The 12,049-nt window shown below is 36.5% G+C and overlaps 1 protein-coding gene across 1 annotated transcript in view; it reads right to left on the bottom strand.

Annotated features, from left to right (window-relative positions):
• The window catches only part of MMP28 (matrix metallopeptidase 28), a 936,400-nt gene that overhangs the window by 85,296 nt on the left and 839,055 nt on the right, over positions 1-12,049 (bottom strand). The window lies entirely within an intron of this gene.

Below are 12,049 nucleotides of genomic sequence, written 5' to 3'. Positions count from 1 at the left end.
GTATGTACTATGAATGGAAAAGAATAATTCATTTTCAGTGGTGTGTACTATGAATGGAAAAGCTGTTGAATCAAAATATTACCAAGAACAGAAATTCCATTACTTAGCAGTGCAAAAGCACAACTGCCATATTAGCACTGGTTATCTAGGTAACAGCCCACTGCAACCAATTTCTGAAAATGCATGACAATTTCACCACTAATTTTAATTTTCTCTTAACACCAGAGACAAACATCACCTAAAACTCAGTTCATCAACAAGAATTCTAGTACAATATCATCATTCCAGTTAAACTTTCTCTTATCAGTGCACTTCAACACTGGAAACCACAGACACTCATTCGTGTAGGATTTTTCAACTCAGGGTCAGCTGTAGGTGAATTGGCACACACACCACTTAGTGTTTCTGCCACCTCCCTAACCCTGACCTACCTACACATTCCAGATTACTTTTTTTTATTATTTCTTTTTCCTCACAATTTCTTACTCTTCAGTTTATTCCTGCATTTATTCATTCATTCAACACATTTTCAGTAGGCAAGACTGCACCTTGATAACTGTTGAAGAAACAACAGCTTTTTTTTTTTTTTTAATTTTCTTCTAATGCTGGATTGAACATAAATTATAATTAAGGGAAGAAATTCAGTTTTGCTCTTCAACTGAGTTTTCCTGTAGCATTTCAACACACCCTAACTGACCAAGACTACATTATAGTAACTAAATTAAGTTAGAGGATCTACAGCCTGTTAGGTACCCAGAAGGCACTTGGTTATAGATGCTCTGCGGTGCATTTTACAGCTTTTTTCAAACCTTTTAATCCAATGATAGCCTAAACAAAAGTCATACACAAGGAAAGATTCAATCTCTTCATTTCTAATTAGAAGAAAGAAGAGTGGTATCCAAGGCTTAAAGTTGGCCAAGCAGCAGTGCACAATAAACAACGCGGAAAATGCATGTGATAATACACAAATCACATCTGGAAATAGTACTTGTATCCCTACTCGACCTTACCTTTAAAAAGCTAGTCTAGTTCTGTGATGAAAATAAAGGGACATACGGCCACAGTCGTATCTTACGTTGCTGCTGTCATATGTATAAACAGCAGGCCTCCTTCACTCCTACCTGCAAAAGACAACTACCTTCTTTGTACCCCTCTAATGTCAGACTTGAACAAAACTGAAAAAAAAAACTAGAATATATTTGCTGTCAGACATATATAAACAGAATGCTTCTTTACCCTCCCCCCAAAATTGCCACCTATGCATTTGATGTTTGACAGTGAAGAAAATAAAAAAAAAAAATTGGAGTAATGCTTTCAATTTGTTACATGCAAACAGTACACCGCTCCTAATCAAGGTTACATACCTTCTGTGCACACCTCTAAAGTTTGTGAGGAAAGTTAAAAAAAAATAATGGCCACACTGTCCCCAGCCCTAAATAAGAGACTGACTTCTGAGGTTGGGGAAGAAAGTTACAGGAATAATGACATCAACACCAGCTTCGCACTCAAGCTACAGCAACCTTCTGTGTACAACTCAGAGCAGGGCTGGTTTTAGACTAGGTGGAGGTTCAGATAAGAGCCACTAGTAAGCCCGGGTCAAAATCTGCTTATGCATTCTTGGTGTATAGATACCACCAACTTCCCATCCCTGAAGGTCTTGGTGTTCTGTGAAGCATTTTATCCCTTATTTTTTATTCCTTTTGTTATTGAGAGATGACTAAACTGAGCAGGTAACAAGAGGGTCATTTACTTTCATCCAGACAACCCCTCCCCCCAACCAAGCAGTTCTAGTTATTTCTATTTGCGGTTCAGTTCAGCCATCGGATTACGATGTCCATGTAATGCAATTCACCTTTCTTCCACACAAACATTTGGGACACATTAAAATACTCAAAGTTGCTTCACTCAAATCAATTTAGTCTCGAAATGCTAGAACAGGCAATCATTCAACAGCAGGCAGCTAATTCCTTTCCTCCACAGACAATACATTTTTTTTTTCAAGTTTCCAACTTTTAAAAAAGTATGGAAGTAGTTAAAAATAGTGCATTTATATGAACTGCATTCTGCTAGTGCATACCTTTCTGCTTATGTGCATCTTGTCCTCATGATGACTGCACCGTATACAATAGAAGTTAAACCAAAGTGATAATACTATCAAAACAATATAGTGCAATAATATTGTAAACTGAAGAATATTCTATTTTTAAAATACCTTATTTTATTTCATCTCCTTTCACCAAAAGTGTCTAGTTGTACTTTTTTAGTACTGAAGTTACACTTGATTATAAAGCTGACTTCTTCAATTCTGATCGAGTTGCACTCACCTACTTAATAAACTAAACACCTGAAGTGACAAATGCTGGCACTACCCTGTGGACTTTGAGACTAGAAGAAATGTAAGGGTCACATACCAAGTATGGCGAGACTATTTGTGCATATTGAGGCCAGATTTATCATATTTTCCTGGATCTTCTGCAAGGATCACCCAATTCAAGTCTGTTCTGAAGGTATAGATATGGTAATTCAAATCAAAATGGGGTGAAGCTCTGCAAAAAAATGTATCTTTTAAATGTATCCTAGATAAGCAGCGATGCTTCAAACCTGTAAGCACAATTACAGCAGCAGAAACAGAAAAACAATAAGTGTGCGACCAAATCTGAAAACACAAAAAGCTAGTCAAAGCACAACAGACAGCAAATTTGGTAAACCACATGACCAAAAAATCTGCACCTCAGAAAACTTAGATGTTGTACAATAAATTTGATGCAAGGTGTTATCACTGCTGTATTTTCCTCCCTTCCTCCTCCTCTATCTCTTCCTGTAGTTTGACAGTCAACAGCCGACTATATTATGCCTGCCGCAAGTATCAAACCGACTGCATTCAAAATCATCGCAGTGAAAGTGGTTCTCTTGAAGACCAGTGACAACAAAACCCTAAATGACTTACTGCGACTGTTTGGTGCACCATCCAATTCACATGCCAATGCTATTCTTTAAATATTTTCTACATGAGAGAACGTCAATGATTCAAAGTGGTAACACCTGGACTGCAGCCAGACTGTAGTATTAACAAGAGTAACTGCCCTGCAGAAAAGTGGTCAGCAAGAACTGCTTCCTCTACTGAACCTTGAAAGCTCTGTGACACATCCCACATTTTCTCACTGCTTGCAATTATAAAACTGGGTAGGAGATGATTTATACCCTGACTTCAGAGTCAACTATAAAGAAAAAAGTCAATATAGCACCATCGTCAGCTGCATGACTCATGCAATAACATTTCACACAGAACAAATATCGCTGGAGAATTTGGATATGACCTACCAATTTATCATCAGCAGAATCAAAAACTGATTTTATTCAAACTAATCCAGAAAAAAATCTGCTTGGTACTGAGGAATTTACAAAGTATTACTCCAGTGGTCAAACATAAATCTGCATCCCACCTAACACTATGCCCTGCATCATTGTGAGAGGTTCAGAATCTGATCGTGCTACAGGCTCCCCTCCGCATACCCACACACAGGGAGACATGAGACACTTGCAGTATGCTTACAAGCAACACGCTTCGTTTGTAGCAGTGCATTTATAAACTACAGAAAGCTCAGAGGCTACTTACTTTTGGAAGTCATCAGTCCATTTATTACACTCATTGCAGTCTAGAATATTCTGCCTCTAAACTCGAATACCTCATTTGTAGCGGACCACAACCAGTTGGTAGTATTGTTTTCTATTTGCCAACCTGAGTAAGAGCTATGCCTGGGCTTGTCTGTATGGATCGCTGTAGCTGTCCTGCTTGTTTTACTGAACAGCAGTCGCTGCTGCCTAGTAAATGCTAGTGAACTTATTTCTCATTTTACATTAGATGTACAGTCTACCCTAGATCCAGAGCTTCTTTGGGTTTACAGTGTGCAAGGTCTCTTCCCCTAGGCTTGACCTCATAATATTTGCAAAGTATTCTGACTTGAATGGTCAAGTCCCTCCCCCTGGAGCACTCACAGGGGTGCATTATTTATTTATTTATTTATTTATTTATTTATTTATTTATTTATTTATTATTTTTAGACCAAAGATACACTATTTCATTGCTCTAAAAGATAAATAATTAAATATGGAAATAGCGCCCCCTATGAAGCCATCTAGTTGGCCTATGTGTAAGACTGGCCGTGTCAACTTTGGCACCCCTGTGCATTCTGTGATGTCTCAGATTGAGACGCTGCAGTTAAAAGGCATTCCCAGTCCCTCAAGGGTCTCAAATGAAACAATAAAACATTAAATGCTTTATTGCACATGAAGATTTCTACAAGTCTCATGAGAAAGAACTACTAGGGACAGCTCTCTGCAGTAATCCTGCTTTACAAAATACTAATTGTGCTTACATACTACTCATATCTTACTGCAGATGAAAATTAACTTTTAGAATATCTGTACTGTTTTTATATAAAATACACTTTGTGCATCTTTAATCTCATGTCCAATAATTCCAGACTCAGACAGATACCATAAGAGCTGATGAATATCATAGAAATCAAAGCTTTTTGTGCTGAAAAATGTGCATCTTAAACCATTAACCATGATATAACAAAAGCCTGACAAAAAAGAGGGAGGCCTTCAAAGGATACTGCTATTTACAGTTCTGTAAGATGTAATTTATTTAACTGTGTTTCATCGCTCAGGGAATCCTATTGGACATTAGTAACATAGAACTAGCAACATGTGAAACTGTAATAAGCTGTGCAAGTACAAAGTTACTGACAACCACAGGCTAAAGGATAAAGAAGTACACAAAGATATGCCAGACATTAATAGTTTGTGCTGAAATGAAAAAACAATAACAAACATGTTATACTTCTTTACTTGGCAAGACAAGTGAAAAAATCCCTTAGTGGCTTGAATGATAGTACTATAAGGGGAAATGTTGCTATTTCTAAGCACACACATGACATTTTCATTTCATTTTAATCATTAGCACTTATTCTACTTTAGGAAATGTAGCTATTCCGTTAAGTATTCAAAGCACAAAATGGCACCGTTGCAGAGCCTGCAGAGTACAAGATCACAGCCTGCAATGAGCTGTAGCAGACATCATCACTATTAGCAGGAGTCCTGCACTGTCCTGAGGTGTACGATGTGGGTACTGGGCTTTATTGTAAGATGCTTTTAGTTGGCTTTCTTCCTCATCTTGCTTCAAAACCATTACCTGTTGCCATAGTTTCCTCATCAAACTCTAGAGATTTGACCCATTAGACTGATTTGTGTTGAAACCAGAGAACACAGATGCAAAACTAGGAACTCAAAAGACAACACACTGCATTACTGTTTATTACGACATCCAATTTCATGTCACATATTTCTGCTCTCATGTGTTGGATTGCATGTGTGATTTACCATTGTGCCACAAAATATCAACTGGAATATTGGATTTTTTTGTAGTTGGCAAAGGGTATGGTTGCCTAGATACAAGTTGACAAGAAGCATAGTCAGCATTCCCAATTTCACAGAAGTGTAGTACCAGCAGTGTACTGCTGGCATTCATTTAGTTTTGGCATAATATTCATTAATTCAAACAGCTAATCCTCCTGTAACTGTACTGAAGCAATAAATATCACAGTATGGAGGCGTTTTTTTTTTTTTTTTTTTTTGTTTTCTCTTTTTCTTCAGCTTTGTTTTCAGGAGCTTGATGTAACATCAACAAAGGGGATTTCAGTGAATGGAAAAAAATGAAAACCATTTGCAGAAACCAGCTTTGATGAACAATTCAGCAATTTTGTTTTTGTAAGGGGTATGCCCCTACACCCTCCATGTGTGGGGACACTGCTGTCACCCCCCAGATATATACACCAACTCAAAGGTTGCACATCTGTGGAGAAAAAAGCAAATGCCACTGTTGGCATAATTAATTTTGGCAAACAGCATTTGCATTCTTGCATTTGCTGAATTCAAAGACATGACATGCTCCCATTTTCCAGGTACACTATTTTATGCCCAGAATGCCAATGTACTTTGCTAATGCTCTATAACTTTTGCTATCTTGGTTTCAGTCCTGCAAAGTTCCCTTGTTTTAAACTATGTGTAATAAAACCTATTGTGTACATGGGCATGTTTGCCCATGGGCATGTGTGCATACTTACATGTAAAAATCACCTTTCCATCCCTGATAGCTACTTCTCAGAAAAAATACAGGCAACTATTTAAGGCACTCATATTGTTAATTATTTTTCTCCTGTTAATTTCATCAGAAAGCCGTAAACTGACATAAAATTGAACATTTGTGCTCAAACATATTAAAACATTCTGAGAATGCTACATTACAAAGTTTAGAGCAAAAAGATCATTCAGAGCCTGCATACAAGAAACAAATAAATTCAGCAATCACATTATACAGACATATGAATTCATGATCATTTTGAATGGATATAATAATCATAAATTATATTAATATATTTATTTATACCTTAAAGTCTTTACAGTCTACTTCCATCCTGTCAGAATTACTAGTAATTTAAGCTTCTATAGTCTATTTCTATCCTGTCAAAATAACTAGTAACTTAAGCTACTAAGTTTATAAGTAAGGGAGCCACTCAATACACTCATTTAAACTTGCACTGTTAAAGGCTTACAACACGTTAACCCTTCCTGAAGAATATATATACGTTTACATATTTTGCGCATATGATTTACATATTAATCAATTCCACATGTGCATGTTTTTCACAGATGTATGCATCACCACACGCCTAGAGACCTTGGCTTACAAACAGCTTACCGACATCCAAGCTGCACACACATTTTCTATTATTCATAAATACACCAGAGAATTCCTTAAATGCAGTTAAAATCCTTGCTGGCTAGAACAAAATGATAATTTGTTGACATTAAAGGTGACTTTACTGACTAGTCAGGAAAACCAAAATACCACAAGGGCTCGTGCACAGGACAGGTCACAACAAATACTTATTTCCTGTTTTTTTTTGTGGGACCTAGTAGCTGGATGAGGCCACTGTCCTTTAAGGAAAAACAAATGATCCTTAGATGGTTGAGAGTCTATTTGTTTTAAATGAGCACATTTCTGCCAAGGTAAGAAATGTGCCTGCTGTCTTCATTAAATGCAGAGCATTTATGGTGTGAATGTGCAGTTGCAGACTGCTTGCATTTTAAAACACAGACCAACTGTGAAACAATTTGATAGTACTGCCTTAATATCCTAATTATTGCAGGACAAGTATTAACCTTGAATGGCTGTCTACACAGTTAACAGGAAAACGACCAAAACAACAAACTAAAACACTTACTGGAAACTCTGCCAGAGAATACTTAACCAAGCACAATGAACTGTTTATTAAAACAAATAAGCACTTCTGTCTAATAGCATACAGACTTCTTCAGATAAAACCAGAACAATTCAAAATTTGCACTTAAATAGCTTCCTTGTCACATGACACTAATCTAAGCAAAGCAAGTGTATATTTAAAGCAACAGTTGTCAAGACAAGTACATGTATTTAAAACTGTGTGTTTAAGATATAAAACTCAGAATAACTGTTGTTCATCATTAAGTTAGGCCAGGACATAAACAAAAAATGATGCACAAATGAGAATGTCTACACCCTAAAAATAAAAACAAATTATAATATAAGCATTTTATTTTTCATATGCCTTCCTCTTGAGTAAGCACTGTATAGATATAACATCATTAAGCCCTGGGGGAACTGAAGCATTCAAAAATATCTGCCACCAAAGCTCTCTCTCTTCAATTAATAGTTTCCATGGCCCACCTCTGGGCCTGACCTCTACTTTCACAATGATGGCAAACATGAAATGATGGTCTGGCAATTGGTGAATATGCTTGTAAAGTGCATTTGTAGATTTAGCCTTTCTAATCTCATACTTATGTTCGTAGCTACAATCCCTAAATGTGCGTTCTGATTTGCCAATATAGAAACTATTACACTGGTGACATACTGCAACATAAATAATCCCTTTTGTAGGGCAATTAAATTTTCCAGGGATTGAAATGGCTATACTGTTGATGGAAAGGCTACTGCACACAAAAATGAAAGGGCATTGTGAACATGCCCCACACTTAGTCATGCGCCCCATAGTTGTTTTACCTTTGGAATGCCCCATAAAAAAATAAATATGATTTTATGGGGCATTCAAAAGATAATAAGAAACAAAAGGCCAGCACACTTTTGTTAGCTCATAGAACTCTTTAATCAACAGAATAACATATTGCAAATTAGGAGTAAAATTAGTAAACTATTAATCGAAGAGAGACAGCTTTGGTGGCAGAGAGTTTTGAATGCTTCAGTCCCTCCAGGGCTTAATGATGTTGCATCTATACAGTGTTTATGGTCTTGCCTATCCAAAACCTCCCCTTTCACAATTTTGGAATGTGACTAATCAACAAGGAAGTATGGGAGGGGTTACCACAAAGTACCAAGAGGGAGCAGCACCCACTTCAAGTACCAATGCGAACGAGGCCCAGGAAGTTCCCGAGCCACTACGTCGAAATGAAAGGATTCTAAATAACAGCAGAATGCACTCAAACTACCAACAGTCACAAAATACTGATAATAATAACCACCAAGGTGTACATTTTCAGAGCAGGGCACAGAACCACAACCCATGCCAAGCAGGGGACACAGCAAACCAGGAACACATGCAAACGGAACAAACAGAGAAGGTAAACAAACCACCACAACCAACTTGTAGTAACTGTAGTGTTATTCTTAACAAGGAGAATGATTTTAAAATTTATAATTATTTAAATATGATAGTGGATGCAGACTTAGTAGAACTTTTAGCCAAAGGTTACATATTTGTGCCTTCATTTAAAGCGGAATTAGCAAAGAGTTTAACTTACTTTAAATTATTTTTGAGGAAACAACCTCACTGTACTGTTGGGACAAAATGACCTCAAATAAAAAGTATATCATATTACAAATCACTTTAACCATCCTCTAAACCCTATCTTAGAATTGTATGAACAGATATGTGAATTGGATTTTCGTAACTATATAGAAAAGCATAATAGTTCCAAACGCAACATTTTTAATGTTAGCACAAATGAGAAGCAAGCATTATACGATTTACAAATGTTGCCTGTTAGGTTAATGAAGCCAGATAATGGGGGAGTACTGGTTATCATGAAGAAGGAAGACTACACAGAAAGACTGTTAAAGCATTTGAACAGTAACACATATATAAAAATATCTAAAAACGAATTAAACATAGCATATTCATGTATTAAATTTTACATCAATGGCACGTTTATGAAACCAAGAATAGATACAGAACTTTATAATTATCTGATGATGCCAGCTCCTAGGATCCCCATATTGTTCAGAATACCAAAAGTTCATGAAAATATAGATGATCCCCCTGTGAGGCCACTGGTGGATGCAAGAAATAGTATAACCTATGCAGGGGCAAAAGTAGTGGATAACCTGTTGAAAAAATATGTCAGCCAAGAACAACAGGATTTGCAAAGATTCATGGTCATTCTTAGATAGTATTAACAAGCTGGAATTCAAAAGTGAAATTAACTTTTGTAGATTTTTATAGATGTAAAAGATTTATACTCTTCTATTCCACATACAGAAGGAATTGAATGGGTGAGCTATGTAATGAAAATAAAAGGTGTCCCAGCAGAAGAAATTAATTTGGTTGAGGAATTATTGGAAATAATATTGACCAATAATTATATAATGCTTAACAACAAAATGTTCTTTCAGACAACTGGCGTAGCAATGGGCTCCCCATGTGGAGACAGCTTCACCAATTTAGTTATGGCATATTGGGAACAGGAATTTATTAAAAAGAAATACCACATTAGCAACCAAATTTATTTTTCTACAAGGTTTATGGACGATATTTTTATGATTATTAAAGGTGAAGATAGTACAGCTACAGAGCTGGTGAGGTACTTTAATGGTACCACAAACTTTTTACAGTTTACCTTTAGTTACCATGCAGAAAGAATAGCTTACTTGCACACTGATTTAAGCAAAGATAGTGCCAACAGGCAAAATACAAGGCAAAAATGTATAGGAAAGAAACCTATTCGAATGCATTCCTACATTTTTCTAGCTGCCATACCTTTCACCAGTGCTGAAAGGGAACTAGTTGAAGCAGCAATAATGATCATGAGAGAAGAGGACTTCCAGCCAGAATGTAATATGACAGCAATGTTCCTGAAAAGGGGTAATCCAACCACTCTAGTTAAAAGGTTGGTAGTAGAAGTTCAAAACAAAAGAGGGAATGGCGAAAGGCCGAATTTAGGCCTATACTGGAGGGAGACAGTAGGGGCAGTCCATCAAATAGTAACTGTGATAAAAGTGATGTAAATGTTGATAATAGAGTGTATACTACATATAGTTTTATTACATCATTTAGTTTGGACGCAGTTGAACTTGGGAACATTATATACAAGAATTGGGAAATAGCTAAGAATGAAGCATCTGTTAGGCATAAACTAAATAGGACAACACAGGTAGTCTTCTAAAGGGACCCAAACTTAAAATGCCTCCTCAAAAGAAGGGTACAGGACTCCCAGGCAGACTGGGCATGTATAGATGTAGTATGTGCAACTACTGTAAATACATGGAAATGAGTCAACATGTTCACGTAAGAGAGAAGAAATACACTATTAAGTATAGATTGGATTGTCAGTCAAAAATGGTAGTGTACATCGCCCAATGCCAACAGTGCCCAAAATATTATATTGGAAAAAATGATCTGAAGTTAAAGGACTGAGTATATGAACATCTTTACAGTATTAGCACGATGAAACAAGAAAATGCATTGGCTAGGCATATCATGGAGTGTCCTAACCACAAGTTTGTTTAGAGCAATAGATCAAATAATGGGAACTAATAGAGGAGGCCCAGAGTCACTAATGTTAGAGAGACTTGAACATTTGTGGCAATTGTGGACAGACGCTTGCCATTTTCCATGACTAAATGTACAGTGGAAATATTAAAAATGATAATGTTTCACATGAGGAAATGTCAGCATTACAGTATTTGAGGTCTTTACATGTTCTAGTGGTCAAGCCAGATAAAGGGGGAGGTTTGGCCATTTTCGACCTGGTTGATTATAATGCTAAAATGCATATTTTACTTGACAGTGACGCCTATGTTAAAGTATCATTGAATGAAATACACATAGTCGGATCAGGGAATACTTTAATGATTTATTCATTGAAGCTAAAATTGACATGGATATGTATAATTACATGTCAATGGGATGCCCAAAAATTCCAATCATGTTTGGCATCTCGAAGGTGCACAAGAACATTGTTAATCCACCTATGAGACCTCTTATTGACAGTAGGGGTTCAGTCACATATCCTTGTGCAAAGGTAGTGTATTCTATTTTGCATAAATATTTAAAAACTGAGGACCAGGTCTGTAAAGTCTCATGGACATTTCTGCAAAATATTAATGATTTACAATTCAAAATGGGTGACAATTTTTTAACCATTGTTGTAAAAGATCTTTACACATGCATTCCACATCTTGAAGGTGTTGAATGGGTGAGCTCTATTCTTAGATGTAAAGGAGCGACAACCTACGAGATAGAATTAGTTGAAGTGATTTTAGATATCATTCTTACTAACAACTTCTTTACTTTTGATAAAGAGTTCTACTTCAAAAAATAGGGGTTGCTATGGGTTCACCATGCGGGGCTAGTTTCGCAAATTTAGTTATGGTCCATTGGGAAAAGGAATTTATTTTCACCAACTCCCAGCAGATGACGTATCTTACATATTACACTCGTTTCCTTGATGATATCTTTATCATCTTCAGAGGAAACGCACAACAAGCTGGAGAATTTGTTAATTATTTGAACCACACAACAAATTTTCTTGAATTTACGTTTAGGTTTAGCAGCGAATCCATTGACTACCGCGACATTAAGTTGACTAAAGACACAGTGAATGGTAGATTAGTCTCCTACATATTTAGAAAAAACACTTACTGTAATTCTTTTCTACACTTTACAAGTAGCCACCCTTTTGCCCTTTACATAATCTTATGGAAAAAACG

The sequence above is a fragment of the Protopterus annectens genome, chromosome 2.part1 (genome assembly GCF_019279795.1).
Source record: "Protopterus annectens isolate FY-2018-M chromosome 2.part1, PAN1.0, whole genome shotgun sequence".
In the NCBI taxonomy this organism is placed as follows: domain Eukaryota; kingdom Metazoa; phylum Chordata; order Ceratodontiformes; family Protopteridae; genus Protopterus; species Protopterus annectens.
The sequence above is the reverse complement of the archived record's forward strand: the minus strand, read 5'-3'. Positions and strand labels throughout refer to the sequence as shown.